The sequence below is a fragment of the Saccopteryx leptura genome, chromosome 1 (genome assembly GCF_036850995.1).
Source record: "Saccopteryx leptura isolate mSacLep1 chromosome 1, mSacLep1_pri_phased_curated, whole genome shotgun sequence".
Classification (NCBI taxonomy): Eukaryota; Metazoa; Chordata; class Mammalia; order Chiroptera; family Emballonuridae; genus Saccopteryx; species Saccopteryx leptura.
This window is the reverse complement of record NC_089503.1, coordinates 347,973,911-347,988,153: the sequence shown is the minus strand read 5'-3', so window position 1 is coordinate 347,988,153 and position 14,243 is coordinate 347,973,911.

Here is a 14,243-nt window from a genome sequence, read left to right as displayed (position 1 = left end):
CAGTACAGACCATGACCCAGAAAGGACACACCTAAAAATCTGATAAATATTCTATTGATATCCTCCCGTGAGATCGCTGCTAAAATCTTGACCTTTAGAAAGTAGATAAAACCCTTTAAACAGAGGACAAAGTGTGTGCTTCCTGTCTCTCTAGAAAAGGGGTTGGGAACATTTTTGGCTGAGAGAGCCATGAATGCCACATATTTTAAAATGTAATTCCATGAGAGCCATACAATGACCCGTGTACATTACGCATTATCCAATAAAAATTTGATGTTGTGCCTGACCTGCGGTGGCGCAGTGGATAAAACATTGACCTGGAACGCTGAGGTCGCCGGTTCGAAACCCTGGGCTTTTCTGGTCAAGGCACATATGAAAGTTGATGCTTCCTGCTCCTCTCCCTTTTCTCTCTCTCTCTCTCTCACTCTCTCTCTCTCCCTCTCCCCACCCCTCCTCTCTGAAAAGGAATTGAATAAATAAAGTCTTTAAAAAAAGTTTTGGTGTTGTCCCGGAGGACAGTTGTGATTGGCTCTAGCCACCCGCAACCAGGAACATGAGCAGTAGGAAATGAATGGATTATAATACATGAGAATGTTTTATATTTTTAACGTTATTATTTTTTTATTAAAGATTTGTCTGCGAGCCAGACACAGCCATCAAAAGAGCCACATCTGGCTCGCGAGCCATAGGTTCCTGACCCCTGCTCTAGAACATGCTGCACCTTTTATTAATCTCTTCTCTACCCAGGTACACTCTTTGAGAAAACCTGAGCCTTTCTTTCTTCCAGGTGCATTATCTCTGCCTCCTTTCTCCTAAAGTCCAAGGGAACTTCTTATGCCTCTTTAAATTATTTTTTGGGCTCACACATACCAATGGGTTCACTTTTTCTACCTCTGTCATTTCCTTTTTTTATTTGAACTCAAAAACAAAGTTTACTAAACTGAAGTTGAACTTCACCAGTAACAACTGGTCACAATCAATAAATATATCATCCATGTGGAAGGTGGAAATCATGTCCTTCAGATGTGCTCATTTCTTCGAGGGTGATGGTAAGACAGCTCGTATTCACTCTGTTTTAAGAACTCTTTTGCAAACATGTCAATTTGATACTCACATGATAATAATGTTCTTCACACTGTGGATGAAAAAGGGGTCATATACTAAATCTGACAATCTCAGAGAATGCCTGACTAGTGGGTTTTATAAACTCAGAGACCTAAAGTAACCACATAACATGATCTGATATTAAAACTTATTGACTAAAAGCAAAGCATGGAAGGCAGTTATGTGTTAGGCTGGTGTGGGTCAAGTAAGTTTGCAAATATGATGTATATGTTTGCTTACTTATAGTTTGCATTGGGTGTGGGCGACAGGCTGTAAGCATGCAGGGTCCTTGTAGCCGAAGGCTTAGTTCTAAGACAACCTTTCCCACCCTTTTATTACTAAGATCTTCTCAACACTAAGCTTTTCACCACACTCTTGACTGTTGCATGATGTGAGGTGATGCACTCTTACAAGAAATCCCATTTATGTCTCAGATAAGTGGCTTTGTATCAGAGACTTCCTTATTTGTATATTGGCTTAAAGGCTTTAATTTCCTACACTATAAAATGAGACAGGCCTGGGCGCGTGCTCTCTCTCTCTCTCTCTCTCTCCCTCTCTTGGTTTCTGAAATGAGCATTGCAGAGGAAAAGCAGCCAAGATGGTAGAGTGCTGAAGGAGAAGCCAGTTTGTGCAGAGTTTGTGCAGAGAGAAGAAGATGAGGAACAGAGGTGAATAAGGTTGAAATCAAAGGTAGAAACATTTGATTCTAGGAATACTTGTATAAGTCAGTGGCTTTGGGAGCCCTGAATGGAAAGGGAAGTGTTTTCCCACTGTGTGTATTTCTCACCCACCAGGTGTGAGGTAGGATTAAAGGTAATGGCCCACCAGTTCTTGCTCTGTTGTTTCATTACTGTCTGTCCGAATCAAATGCGAACCTGAATGGACCAGGCGGCTGTGATGGTGGTCGTGGCTACTGGCTTTACAGCTGATATCTACCTTGACAAAGGTCAATCTTTACCCTAACTAAGTCTATTTTTTTTTGCATCTGTGATGACACACCTTTGTAATGTCAGGGTAATCCTCTTTGCCAGACCCCTCAGATTATAATCTCCCACCAGAACATGAGACCACATTACCCCTCATTGTTATCTTGTTCTCCCACATACCATCTATATGTGCTGTAATATTTAATTGTTAAATATGCTACTGTTAAATATCCACTGATGGAAAAGAAGTATGTATCTATCCATTTTACTTTTGACTCAATGTCAGAGATTTCCCTACTTTGCTTTCTCCCATCTTCCTAATCTGTCACCAATGGATTTTAATTTCTTTTTTTAAAAATAATTTATTGATTGATTTTTTAGAGAGAGAGGAGTGAGAGAGAGAGAGACAGAGAGAGAGAGAAGGGGGAGGAGCAGGAAGCTTCGACTCCCATATGTGCCTTGACCAGGCAAGCCCAAGGTTTCAAACCGGCGACCTCAGTGTTCCAGGTCGACGCTTTATCCCACTGCGCCACCACAGGTCAGGCCACCAATGGATTTTATATAATCTCCTTAAGACTTTTCTTTTGATTGTGATGTATGCAATAAGTAATAAAGCTGCTATTTTTAGAAACATTTTCACAAATGATTGAAATTTTATTTCCCAGTGATTGTCAGTTTGGCTTAGAAAAACAAATAAAAATTCTGTACAGGATTAGACAAACCCTACGTCAATAGCATACATAAAATTTCTGTACCATATACAGATGAACTACTAGTTAATTACTGGATTATATTAACCTGAGGTTAAATAACTGTAAAACCAGTAGCAACGGCCACCATCACAGCCTCCTGGCCCATGCAGGTTCACACTTGATTTGGAAAGACAGTAATGAAACAACAGAGCCAAGAACTGGTGGGCTATTACCTTTAATCTTAGCTTGCATCTGGTGGGAAAGTAAATACACACAGTGGAAAAACCCTTTCCATTCAGGGCTCCCAAAGCCACTGACTTATCCAAGTTTTCCTAGAATCAAAGGATTCTAACCCCCCCCCCCAACCTTATTCACCTCTGTTCCCCATCACCTTCTCTCTGCACAAACTCTGTGCAAACTGGCTTCTCTTTCAGCACCCTGCCATCTTGGCTGCTTCTTCTCTGCAATACTCATTTTAGAAATGGAGAGAGAGAGAGAGCCCCTGGTCTCCCTTATTTTATAGTGTAGAAATTAAAACCTTTAAGCCAGTATACAAATAAGGAAGTCTCTGATACAGAGCCACTTATCTGAGGCATAAATGGGATTCCACATAAGAGTGCACCACCCCACATCATGCAACAGTCAAGGGTGTGGGGAAAAGCTTAGTGTTGAGAAGATCTTAGTATTAAAAAGGCAAGAAAGGCTTAGTCTTAAAACTAAGCCTTAGGCTATAAGTACTCTACCTACTTGCAGCCTGTCCCCCACACCCAATGCAAACTATAAGCAAGCAAACATATACATTATATTTGCAAGTTTATTTGACCCACAATGACCAGCTGCTTTTAATTTTTTATTTTTATAAAACTCATTTGGAAAAAATGATGGTGAAAAAGACCAAGAGCTTTGAAAAACCATTGACTATTGTCTGTCAAATAAGTTTGTAAATATGATATATATGTTTGCTCCCTTATAGTTTGCATTGGGTGTGGGAGACAGGCTGTAAGCAGGCAAAGTCATTATAGCCTAATGCTTAGTTTTACGACTAAACCTTTCCTGCACTTTTAATACTAACATCTTTTCAAAACTAAGCTTTTCCCCACACCCTTGTCTGTTGCATGATGTGGGGTGCTGCACTCTTAAAAGAATCCCATTTATGCCTCAGACGAGTGACTTTGTATCAGAGACTTCCTTATTTGTATATTGGCTTAAAGATTTGGATTTCTACACTATAAAATGGGGCAGACCAGGGGCTCACTATCTCTCTGTTCCTGAAATTAGCATTGAAGAGAAGAAGCAGCCAAGATGGTGGAGTGCTGAAGAAGAAGCCAGTTTGCGCAGAGTTTGTGCAGAGAGAGGTGAATAAAGCTGTGAGGTAGAAACCTTTGATTCTAGGAAAATTGGTGAGTCAGTGGCTTTGGGAGCCTTAAATGGAAAGGAAAGTGTTTTCTCACTGTGTGTATTTCTCACTTGCCCGGTGCAAGCTAAGATTAAAGGTAATGGCCCACCAATTTTGGCTCCATTATTTCCTTACCATCTGTCTGAATCAAATGCAAACCTGCACGGGCCAGGCAGCTATGATGGTGGCTGTGGCTACTGGCTTTACAACTATCACCAGACATATATAATGATACTGATAAGGATACATCTACTGTTCTTCTGTTTTTGTTTTTAGTGAGAGAGAGAGGGAGGGACAGACAGAAACAGACAGACAAGAAAGGAGAGAGATGAAAACTCATAGTTACAGCACCTTAGTTGTTCATTGATTGCTTTCTCATATGTGCCTTTACCAAGGGCCTACAGCTGAGCCAATGATTGCTGAAACCAATAACCTTGGGCTTCAAGCCAGCAACCATGTCTATGATCCCCATGCTCAAGTTGGTGACCCTGTGCTCAAGCTGGTGAGCCCTTGTTCAAGCCGTATGAGCCCACACTTAAGCTGGCAACCTTGAGATTTCTAACCTAGGTCCTCACTGTCCCAGGCCAACACTCTAACCACTGTGCCATCACCTGGTCAGGCCTTCTATTCTTTTGTTAGTGGTTGTTGGGCAGATAAAATATATTATACTCACTTTGTTAAAGATGGTGCTGCCCATGTGGAGGCCGTCGCCCAGGTGATATTAATTTGTGTTGGGGGTGGGCTGAAGGCAGGCAGGATTCTTGTAGCCTGGGGCTTGGTTTTAGGACTAAGCCTTTCCCACCATTTTTGATATGGGGTGGTACAATCCCATCATGCCTCGGATAAGTGACTTTGTATTAGAGACTTCCCTATTTTGTATATTGGATTAAGAGTTTTGATTTCTACACTATAAAATGGGGGCAAAATGAGAGCTTGCTCTCTTGGTTCCTGAGATTAACATTAGGACGGAGAGCAGAGAGAAGAGCAGAGAAAGTCCACATGGAGGAGGCCAGGAGAGGCAGCCAAGATGGCGGAGTGTTGAGAGGCCAGTTAGTGAAGAGTTTGTGCAGGGAGAAGGAAGGAGATGGGGAACAGAGGTTAATAAGTCTGGTGAGCTAGAAACCTTTGATTCTAGGAAACTCGGATAAGTCAGTAGCTTTGTGAGCACTGAATGTGAGTGGGTTTTTGAGCCCAGTGTGTGTTTTTACTTGCCCGCCGGGTGCAAACTAGGATTAAAAGTGATGGCCCATCAGTTCTTGGCTCCATTGTTTCTTTATGGACTGTCCGAATCCAATGCGAACCTGCATGGTCCAGGCGGCTGCTCTGATAGTGGCCCTGGCTATTGGCTTTACAATGGTGAAATGGCACCAGATGATAGTCCTCAGTCCTTGTGTTTGGCTAAGAGAAGATATCAGAGTCAAGAAACTTAAATTGGAAGAGAAATTTATTAAGAAAACCACAGAGGTAGAAGAAGTGAGCAATAAAATAAGTGAACCAGTTGGGCTTTGTTGGGCAGATAAAATGTATTATGCTCACTTTGTTAAAGATGACACGAGGAGGCCGTTGCCCAGGTGATATTAATGTGTGTTGGGGGTGGGCTAAAGGCAGGCAGAATCCTTGTAGCCTGGGGCTTGGTTTTGGGATTAAGCCTTTCCTACCCTTTTTGATGTAGGGCAATACAATCCAATCATGCCTCAGAGAAGTGACTTTGTATTAGAGACTACCCTGTTTTGTATATTGGATTAAGGGTTTGGATTTCTACACTATAAAGTGGGGACAGAGCGGGAGCTTGCTCTTGGTTCCTGGGATGATTAGCATGAGAGAGCAGAGGGAGCAGAGCAGAGAGCAGAAAGAGGCCATGTGTCCAGGAGAAGCAGCCAAGATGGCGGAGTATTGAGTGAGAGGCCAGTTTGTGCAGTTTGACACTGGAGAAGGAAGGAGATGGGGAACTGAGGAGAATAAGGCTGGTGAGCTAGAAACCTTCGATTCTAGGAAACTCGGATAAGTCAGTGGCTTTGTGAGCACTGAATATGAGTGGGTTTTGGAGCCCAGTGTGTGTTTTTACTTGCCTGCCAGGTGCAAGCTAGAATTAAAGAAAATGGCCTATCAGTTCTTGGCTCCATTGTTTCTTTACCGACTGTCCCAATCCAATGCGAACCTGCATGGGCTGGGCGGCTGTGATGGCAGCCCTGGCCACAAGCTTCTGGCTTTACAGTCTTCAAGGACATAGGAAAGAATTTACAGAGGCAAAAGAAGGGCCCTTGGAGTATAAGGAAAAGAAAGGCAAAGAATATGCATCAGGGAGAAGAAGAGAGGGAAAGGCTCAGGCATGTTTCGGAGACTGTGCACTGGGGAAAGGTGCAGGCATGCTCCAGAAAGAGCAAGCACACACTGGGTACTTTGTTTAAGGCATTTCATCTGTTTCCCAAAGGTGGAGATTGTAACAGAGGTCTCAGGGCAGGATGTCAGTAGAATATTCCTCAGATTTTCAGGTGTGTCTCTACTGACTGGCACCAAAGCAGGGTGTCATTAGTCATTGCAGCTGGTCCTGATGTCAGCCATGTCATTGCTTTGCTATTTTTCCTGGTTTTGCTGCTTTTCTGGAGCTGAATCACAGTTGAGGCCTAGATGTTATCTCTAGTTTGATCAAAACTCTTTCTTTGTAGTCATCAGGTGTGAGGGTTTGTTCCAAAGATTATCTGATGTAGGCCAGAACCTCCTTGTCCTGAGGGCTTAATGCTTAAAGGAGTGGTTGTGAAGGGTCTTGTGTGGTTGTCCTAAAAGGCACACTTGCTCCTTTTTTTTTTTTTTAAGTGAAACATGAGAAGACAGTGAGACAGATTCCCAAATGGTTACGTGACCAGGATCCACCCGTTACCCCTTATCTGGGGCCAAAGCTCAGACCGACCAAGAAATCAATGTCCAGGGCTGATGCTCAAACCAATCAAGTCACTGGCTGTAAGAAGGGAAGAGAGAAAGAAGGGAAAGAGGGAGGGGAAGCAGATGGCCGCTTCTCATGTGTGTCCTCTGTGGGAATTGAACCCAGGATGTCCATGCACTGGGCAATGCTCTATCCACTGAGCAAACCTGCCGGGGCCCCCTTACTTCTTTTCTATGTAGGTGTAAAGCCAATATCTAAGGCCAGGGCAACTATCACAGCAGCCCGGCCCATGCAGGTTCGCGTTGGATTCGGACAGTCGGGAAAGAAACAACGGAGCCACAAACTGGTGGGCCATAGTCTTTAATCCTAGCTTGCACCCGGCGGACAAGTAAAAACACACACTGGGCTCCAGAACCCAATCACATTCAGTGCTCACAAAGCCACTGACTTATCCGAGTTTCCTAGAATCAAAGGTTTCTAGCTCACCAGCCTTATTCTCCTCAGTTCCCCATCTCCTTCCTTATCCCAGATACAAACTCTACACAAACTGGCATCTCACTCAGCACTCCGCCATCTTGGCTGCTTCTCCTGGCCACATGGCCTCTTCCTGCTCTCTGCTCTGCTCTCTCATGCTAATCATCCCAGGAACCAAGAGAGCAAGCTCCCGCTCTGTCCCCATTTTATAGTGTAGAAATCCAAACTCTTAATCCAATATACAAAATAGGGAAGTCTCTAATACAAAGTCACTTTTCTGAGGCATGATTGGTTTGTACCACCCCACATCAAAATGGGTGGGAAAGGCTTAATCCCAAAACCAAGCCCCAGGCTACAAGGATTCTACCTGCCCACAGAGACACACATTAATATCACCTGGGCGACGGCTTCCTCATGGGCAGCGCCGTCTTTAACAAAGTGAGCATAATATATTTTATCTGCCTGTAAAGCCAGAAGCCATGGCCAGGGCCACTATCACAGCAGCCCGGGTCATGCAGGTTCGCATTGGATTCGGACAGTCGGTAAAGAAACAACGGAGCCAAAAACTGATAGGCCACTTTCTTTAATTCTAGCTTGCACCCGGCGGGCAAGTAAAAATACACACTGGGCTCCAAAACCCACTCACATTCAGTGCTCACAAAGCCACTGACTTATCCGAGTTTCCTAGAATCAAAGGTTTCTAGCTCACCAGCCTTATTCTCCTCAGTTCCCCATCTCCTTCCTTATCCCAGATACAAACTCTGTACAAACTGGCATCTCACTCAGCACTCCGCCATCTTGGCTGCTTTTCCTGGCCTCCTCCACGTGGCCTCCTTCTGCTGCTGGCTCTACTCTCTCTGCTCTCTCATGCTAACCTCAGGAACCAAGAGCCCAAACTCCGTTCTGCCCCCATTTTATACTGTAGCTTCACAACCTCTAATCCAATATAATAATAGGGAAGTCTCTAATACAAAGTCACTTCTCTGAGGCATGATTGGATTGTACCACCCCACATCAAAAAGGGTGGGAAAGGCTTAATCCCAAAACCAAGCCCCAGGCTACAAGAATTCTAAACACACATTAATATCACCTGGGCGACGGCATCCATCTTTAACAAAGTGAGCATAATATATTTTATCTGCCCAACAGTAGGTTTACCACATGACCAGTGACATGCCAAGGGAGATGGTGTCAGGCAATAGTTGGAAGTGCATGATCAGTTATATGAAAGGTCAGGGGTTTTAAATCACATAACCAGCGATATGCTAGGGAAGAAATGGTGACCCCAGGAGTGCGGTTCCACCTTACAATTGTCTGTTGCTAGGCACCTGGGGTATCCGGCCTGTTCATTTACTGTGCCTGGCTTCTCATTCCAATTCTGCTCATGTCTTTCTAACTGCGTACTGTCACTTTGTTTATATATTCCATGGAAAAAGTAGGCAGAGTCCCTTTTCAAACATTTTGATGAAAGTTATTGTTTACTTCAGGGAAGCTAAAGTGTATATAATTATTAAGGAGCTTCCTCTTTCTTTCAGTCTCTAAAAGGAAGTATGTAGAAAATATGCATTTAAAATCATAACAAAGAACAGAATTATCAAAATAACAAGCTTACTACCAAAATTTAATTGTATTTTCAGGTACTCTAAAAGAGATTTCTGATTAAATTACTTTGAGTCACAAAAGTATTAATATCTATCTACTTCCTTCCACATTGTCTGGGAAAGAGTAACAAAAAAAACCTTATTAATTTTCTCTCTGCTAATGATGTAAAAGAGAGTGCACTTAGAGTTTGGAGAAATATGCCGACCTAAGTAATTACATCCATAGATCACATTCTATTCAAAATTATTCTAAAAATTTAAATCACTAGAGAAAAGGTTCCTTGGTATTGCATGAGTCATCATTTGTGTAAAGCCAGCAGGCAGGGCCAGGGCCACCACTACAGCCAACGCCCATGCAGGTTCGCATTGGATTTGGACAGTCAGTAAAGAAACAATGGAGCCAAAAACTGATGAGCCATCATTTTTAATCCTAGCTTGCACCCGGCGGGCAAGTAAAAACACACACTGGGCTTCAAAACCCACTCACATTCAGTGCTCACAAAGCTACTGACTTATCCGAGTTTCCTAGATTCAAATGTTTCTAGCTCACCAGACTTATTCACCTCTGTTCCCTATCTCCTTCCTTCTCCCTGCACAAACTCTGCACAAACTGGCTTCTCACTCAACACTCTGCCTTCTCGGCTGCTTCTCCTGGCCTCCTCCACGTGGCCTCCTTCTGCTTTCTGCTCTGCTCTCTCCTCTAATGATAATCTCAGGAACCAAAAGTGCAAGCTCCCGTTCTGCCCCTATTTTATAGTGTAGAAATCCAAACCTTTAGCACTGGCCGGTTGGCTCAGCGGTAGAGCGTCGGCCTGGCGTGCGGGGGACCCGGGTTCGATTCCCGGCCAGGACACATAGGAGAAGCGCCCATTTGCTTCTCCACCCCCCCTCCCCTCCTTCCTCTCTGTCTCTCTCTTCCCCTCCCAAAGCCAAGGCTCCATTGGAGCAAAGATGGCCCGGGCTCTGGGGATGGCTCCTTGGCCTCTGCCCCAGGTGCTAGAGTGGCTCTGGTCATGGCAGAGCGACGCCCCGAGGGGCAATAGAGCGTTGCCCCTGGTGGGCGTGCCGGGTAGATCCCGGTCGGGTGCATGCGGGAGTCTGTCTGACTGTCTCTCCCCGTTTCCAGCTTCAGAAAAATACAAAAAAAAAAAAAAAAAAAGAAATCCAAACCTTTAATCCAATATGCAAAATAGGGAAAAATAGGGAAGTCTCTAATACAAAGTCACTTATCTGGGGTATGATGGGATTGTACCACCCCACATCAAAAAGGGTGGGAAAGGCTTAGTCCCAAAACCAAGCCCCAGGCTACAAGGATTCTGCCTGCCCACAGCCCACAGAGACACACATTAATATCGCCTGGGCAATGGCCTCCACGTGGGCAGTGCCATCTTTAACAAAGTAAGCATAATACATTTTATCTGCCCAACTATTTGCTAAACATACTGTCTCAGATATGTGTTCAGGAATCCATTTTGTGAAAAAGCTTATATAATAAAAATATTATCTTACTTGACTCATGGATAACAACACAAGAATATTTTCCACATGCTATATACCTTAATATAATCATGCCCACCCCAAGCAAGAAGGGCAACTAATATTATCACCTGGGCAACAGGTTTCCACATGGACAGCACCATCTTTAACAAAGTGAGCATAATATATTTTATCTGCCCAACACTGTTTAATCTAAAATTGACTGTGAGTTTTATTGTGAACAAGACTAACTTTGCCTATCAACATACAATAAAACTTTTTCTCAGCAAATTCGCACTTGAGACAAAACAAACAAAAATTGGAAAGTCTAAATTCATTGGATTTTTCTTAATACATCTTTCAACTCCTGGTTTTACACAGAACTTTATCCATGCCCATAAATAGTTTCTTCTCCCATTAACTTGACTCAATTCTCACCATTTTTATTTCATTCATTTTAACAACTCTGAATTTGAACACTGACTTGGAACATATGAGGAGAACACATAAGAGCTTATTTGTCTAATAACAGTACTACTATTATAAGATTAGATAACATTTCTAAAGTTCTTACTATGTACCACACACAGATAGGAACAACTATAAAAGTCATAGGTCAGTAAAATAAAAAAACAACAGGTTGGTGTAACAGAAACAGAAAGCTTATATATAAAGAATGAATTTGTGACGAAGTCTAAGCAGAAAACTTTACTGTGATTAACAAAAGATACCCAGGAGGACACAGGCGGAATATTAAATATAGGCTGCAGTGAATTTTGTGGTAGACACTGAATTATAGCACCAGGACTATCAATATAGCACTGATCAGAGGTCAGAAGTAAGCAGAAGGTGAGAGAATAAGAACCAGCAAATACAAAACCTCTATATGTATTTCATTAAATGCTCACTTAAAAATAAAACCCAAGCCTGACCAGGTGGTGGCGCAGTGGATAGAGCATCGGACTGGGATGCAGAGGACCCAGGTTTGAGACCCCGAGCTCGCCAGCTTGAATGCGGGCCCATTTGGTTTGAGCAAAAGCTCACCAGCTTGGACCCAAGGTCACTGGCTCCAGCAAAGGGTTACTCAGTTTGCTGAAGGCCCACGGTCAGGGCACATATAAGAAAGCAATCAATGAACAACTAAGGTGTTGCAACGTGCAATGAAAAACTAATGATTGATGCTTCTCATCTCTCTCCATTCCTGTCTGTCTGTCCCTGTCTATCCCTCTCTCTGACTCACTGTCTCTGTAAAAAAATAAATAAATAAAACCCCAAGGAAATAGTATTATATTCCCCATTTTACAGATGTGAGTCTGAAGATAACTTCATGAGAGCCAGAACTGTAATTCAAACTCAGCTGCACTTTACTTCAAAGCCTATGTCTGGCTCTAGAAATGATCTGCTTATGGATCCAACGGAGCAGAGATGCTATTCCAGTAATTTCTGAAAATGTCCTTAGCTCAGCCCCAGTGTGGACGGACTGCGATAAATATCACATGTCACACTGGAATGCCAAAAGTTCATATATAGACTGTCTTTGAGTCACTGGGTGGGATTGACCGAAAAGATTATACAACTGAAGGAAGAATATTCTGCAATCAGGTCTTATGAAGTGATGAATAATTGAATAAAAACAGTTTATGCAAATTGTCTTCTCAGTGCAACCTCCTCAGCTTGGCATGGCATTAACCAGGAATGCAGATAGATGGCAGTCCATCATGAAACAGCGCCACTACAGTGGTTCAGGCTGCCAACCTTAGAATCATCCTTTTGGCTTTATCTTCAAAATATGATATATCCAGAAGCTATTTCTCACTGATGTCACAGCTACACCTCCCTGTTCAATCCACCATCATCTCTCACCTGGAGTACTGTGGTAGTTTCCTAATTGGTCCCTCTGCTTTTATTCTTCCTGTCCTGTACTTTCTACTCTTCACATAATATCCAATAGATCCTTTTAAATTCAATTGCCCTCAGCTCAAAAGATTGGTGTTCCATCTGGCTCGGGGTAAAAGTAAAAAAATTAAGGGCTTATAAATCTTGGCTTAATCTCCACCATCCCCTCCTTTACTCTTTAGTTTCATCTCTAATCACTCTCCTCTTTGCTTCAACTGTCCAGTATAGCCTCTTGGCCATTTCTCAATACCTGAGTCATGCTTTCTTCCTCAGGGACTTGGTAAGAGCTTTACCATCTGCTGGAAATTCTTTCTCCCCAGATATCACATGGTTACCTCCCTTATCTCATTCTTATTTTGTTCAAAGGGCAGCTTTCCAGTAACTTCTACCTTCACCACTCTAAAATGGTCACGTCCTTATCATGCTCTACTTGAATGTTTTCAGATTATTATCTCAGGTCTCTGCAGTATGTTTCTTCTTGAGATCCAAGATAATAATTCATATATTTCTCGGGTTTTGAAGAGGGATTTGAATGAGATCAACCTAACTATATTTTCTGTTCTGCTAGGTTTTCAGTCTATAAGAGGTAAGTACCCCTTTGAGATAAGTACCACATTTGGCACCCAATGTGGAATTGATTTTTACATTGACTTCTGGAATCCAGTCATCCCCATTCCTTAAGGCAAGGGTCGGGAACCTATGGCTCATGAGCCAGATGTGGCTCTTTTGATGGCTGCATCTGGCTCGCAGACAAATCTTTAATAAAAAAATAAGATTAAAAATATAAAACATTCTCATGTATTATAATCCATTCATTTCTTACCGCTCATGTTCATGGTTGCGGGTGGCTGGAGCCAATCACAGCTGTCCTCCGGGACAACACCAAATTTTTATTGGATAATGCGTAAGGTACATGGGTCATTGTATGGCTCTCATGGAATTACATTTTAAAATATGTGGCGTTCATGGCTCTGTCAGCCAAAAAGGTTCCCAACCTCTGCCTTAAGGAATCCTGCCGTTCAACAAGTTTTTTACTCCAGAACTATTTTGTGAGGAAATGAAAAGTGAGATTCCCATAACTGAATATATTGATTCATCAAAAGAATACTATAATGACACAGCTTTTAAAATACCCTTTTAGAATCATAAAACATACATTTTTGCTCTCACAAAGTCTATAGAAAAATCCTGTTGGCTGAGACCGTTTTTATAAAAAGGCCAAAATATTATATCTGGTAATGTAAAACCTTTTCTGATTATTTCCAGGAGTTCTAGAAGCTTTGCAAAGCAATGATTGGGGGAGATGAAGCATTGACAAAAATGAAGAGGTTCTGATAGTTTTTCTTTGACGGGACTGTATTTTCATTCTGTATAACAGTATATGAGCTTTTATTCACGGGTGCTTTCTAAACAAAACACAGCACTGTAGATAGCTTCACTGGTTTTAGGTTTATGATGACATGAAAAGCACTTTAAGTGTTTGTTTTCATCCCTCACTGACTTAATTTTAGGTTGCCCTACATTTGAAGTTTATCAGGAAAAAACCTACACGCTAAATGTGTTTACCCAGTTGTTTTACAGCTACACAAGTACTTGTCACAGCTGTGAAATGCACTGTAAGTCCGTAAGTGGTTACTTCTATCATGGGAAAATCAGACTGAACTACAACTAAGAGATTTCAGTCAAGTTGGTAGAGTCTGGTACTAACTGATCTCGGCCTCCTGCCCCTCATCATAGCCTTTGTCCTCAGTCAGGTCTCTACCACTCAGAGGCTTGGCTGAGGAACTCAGCGGTAGG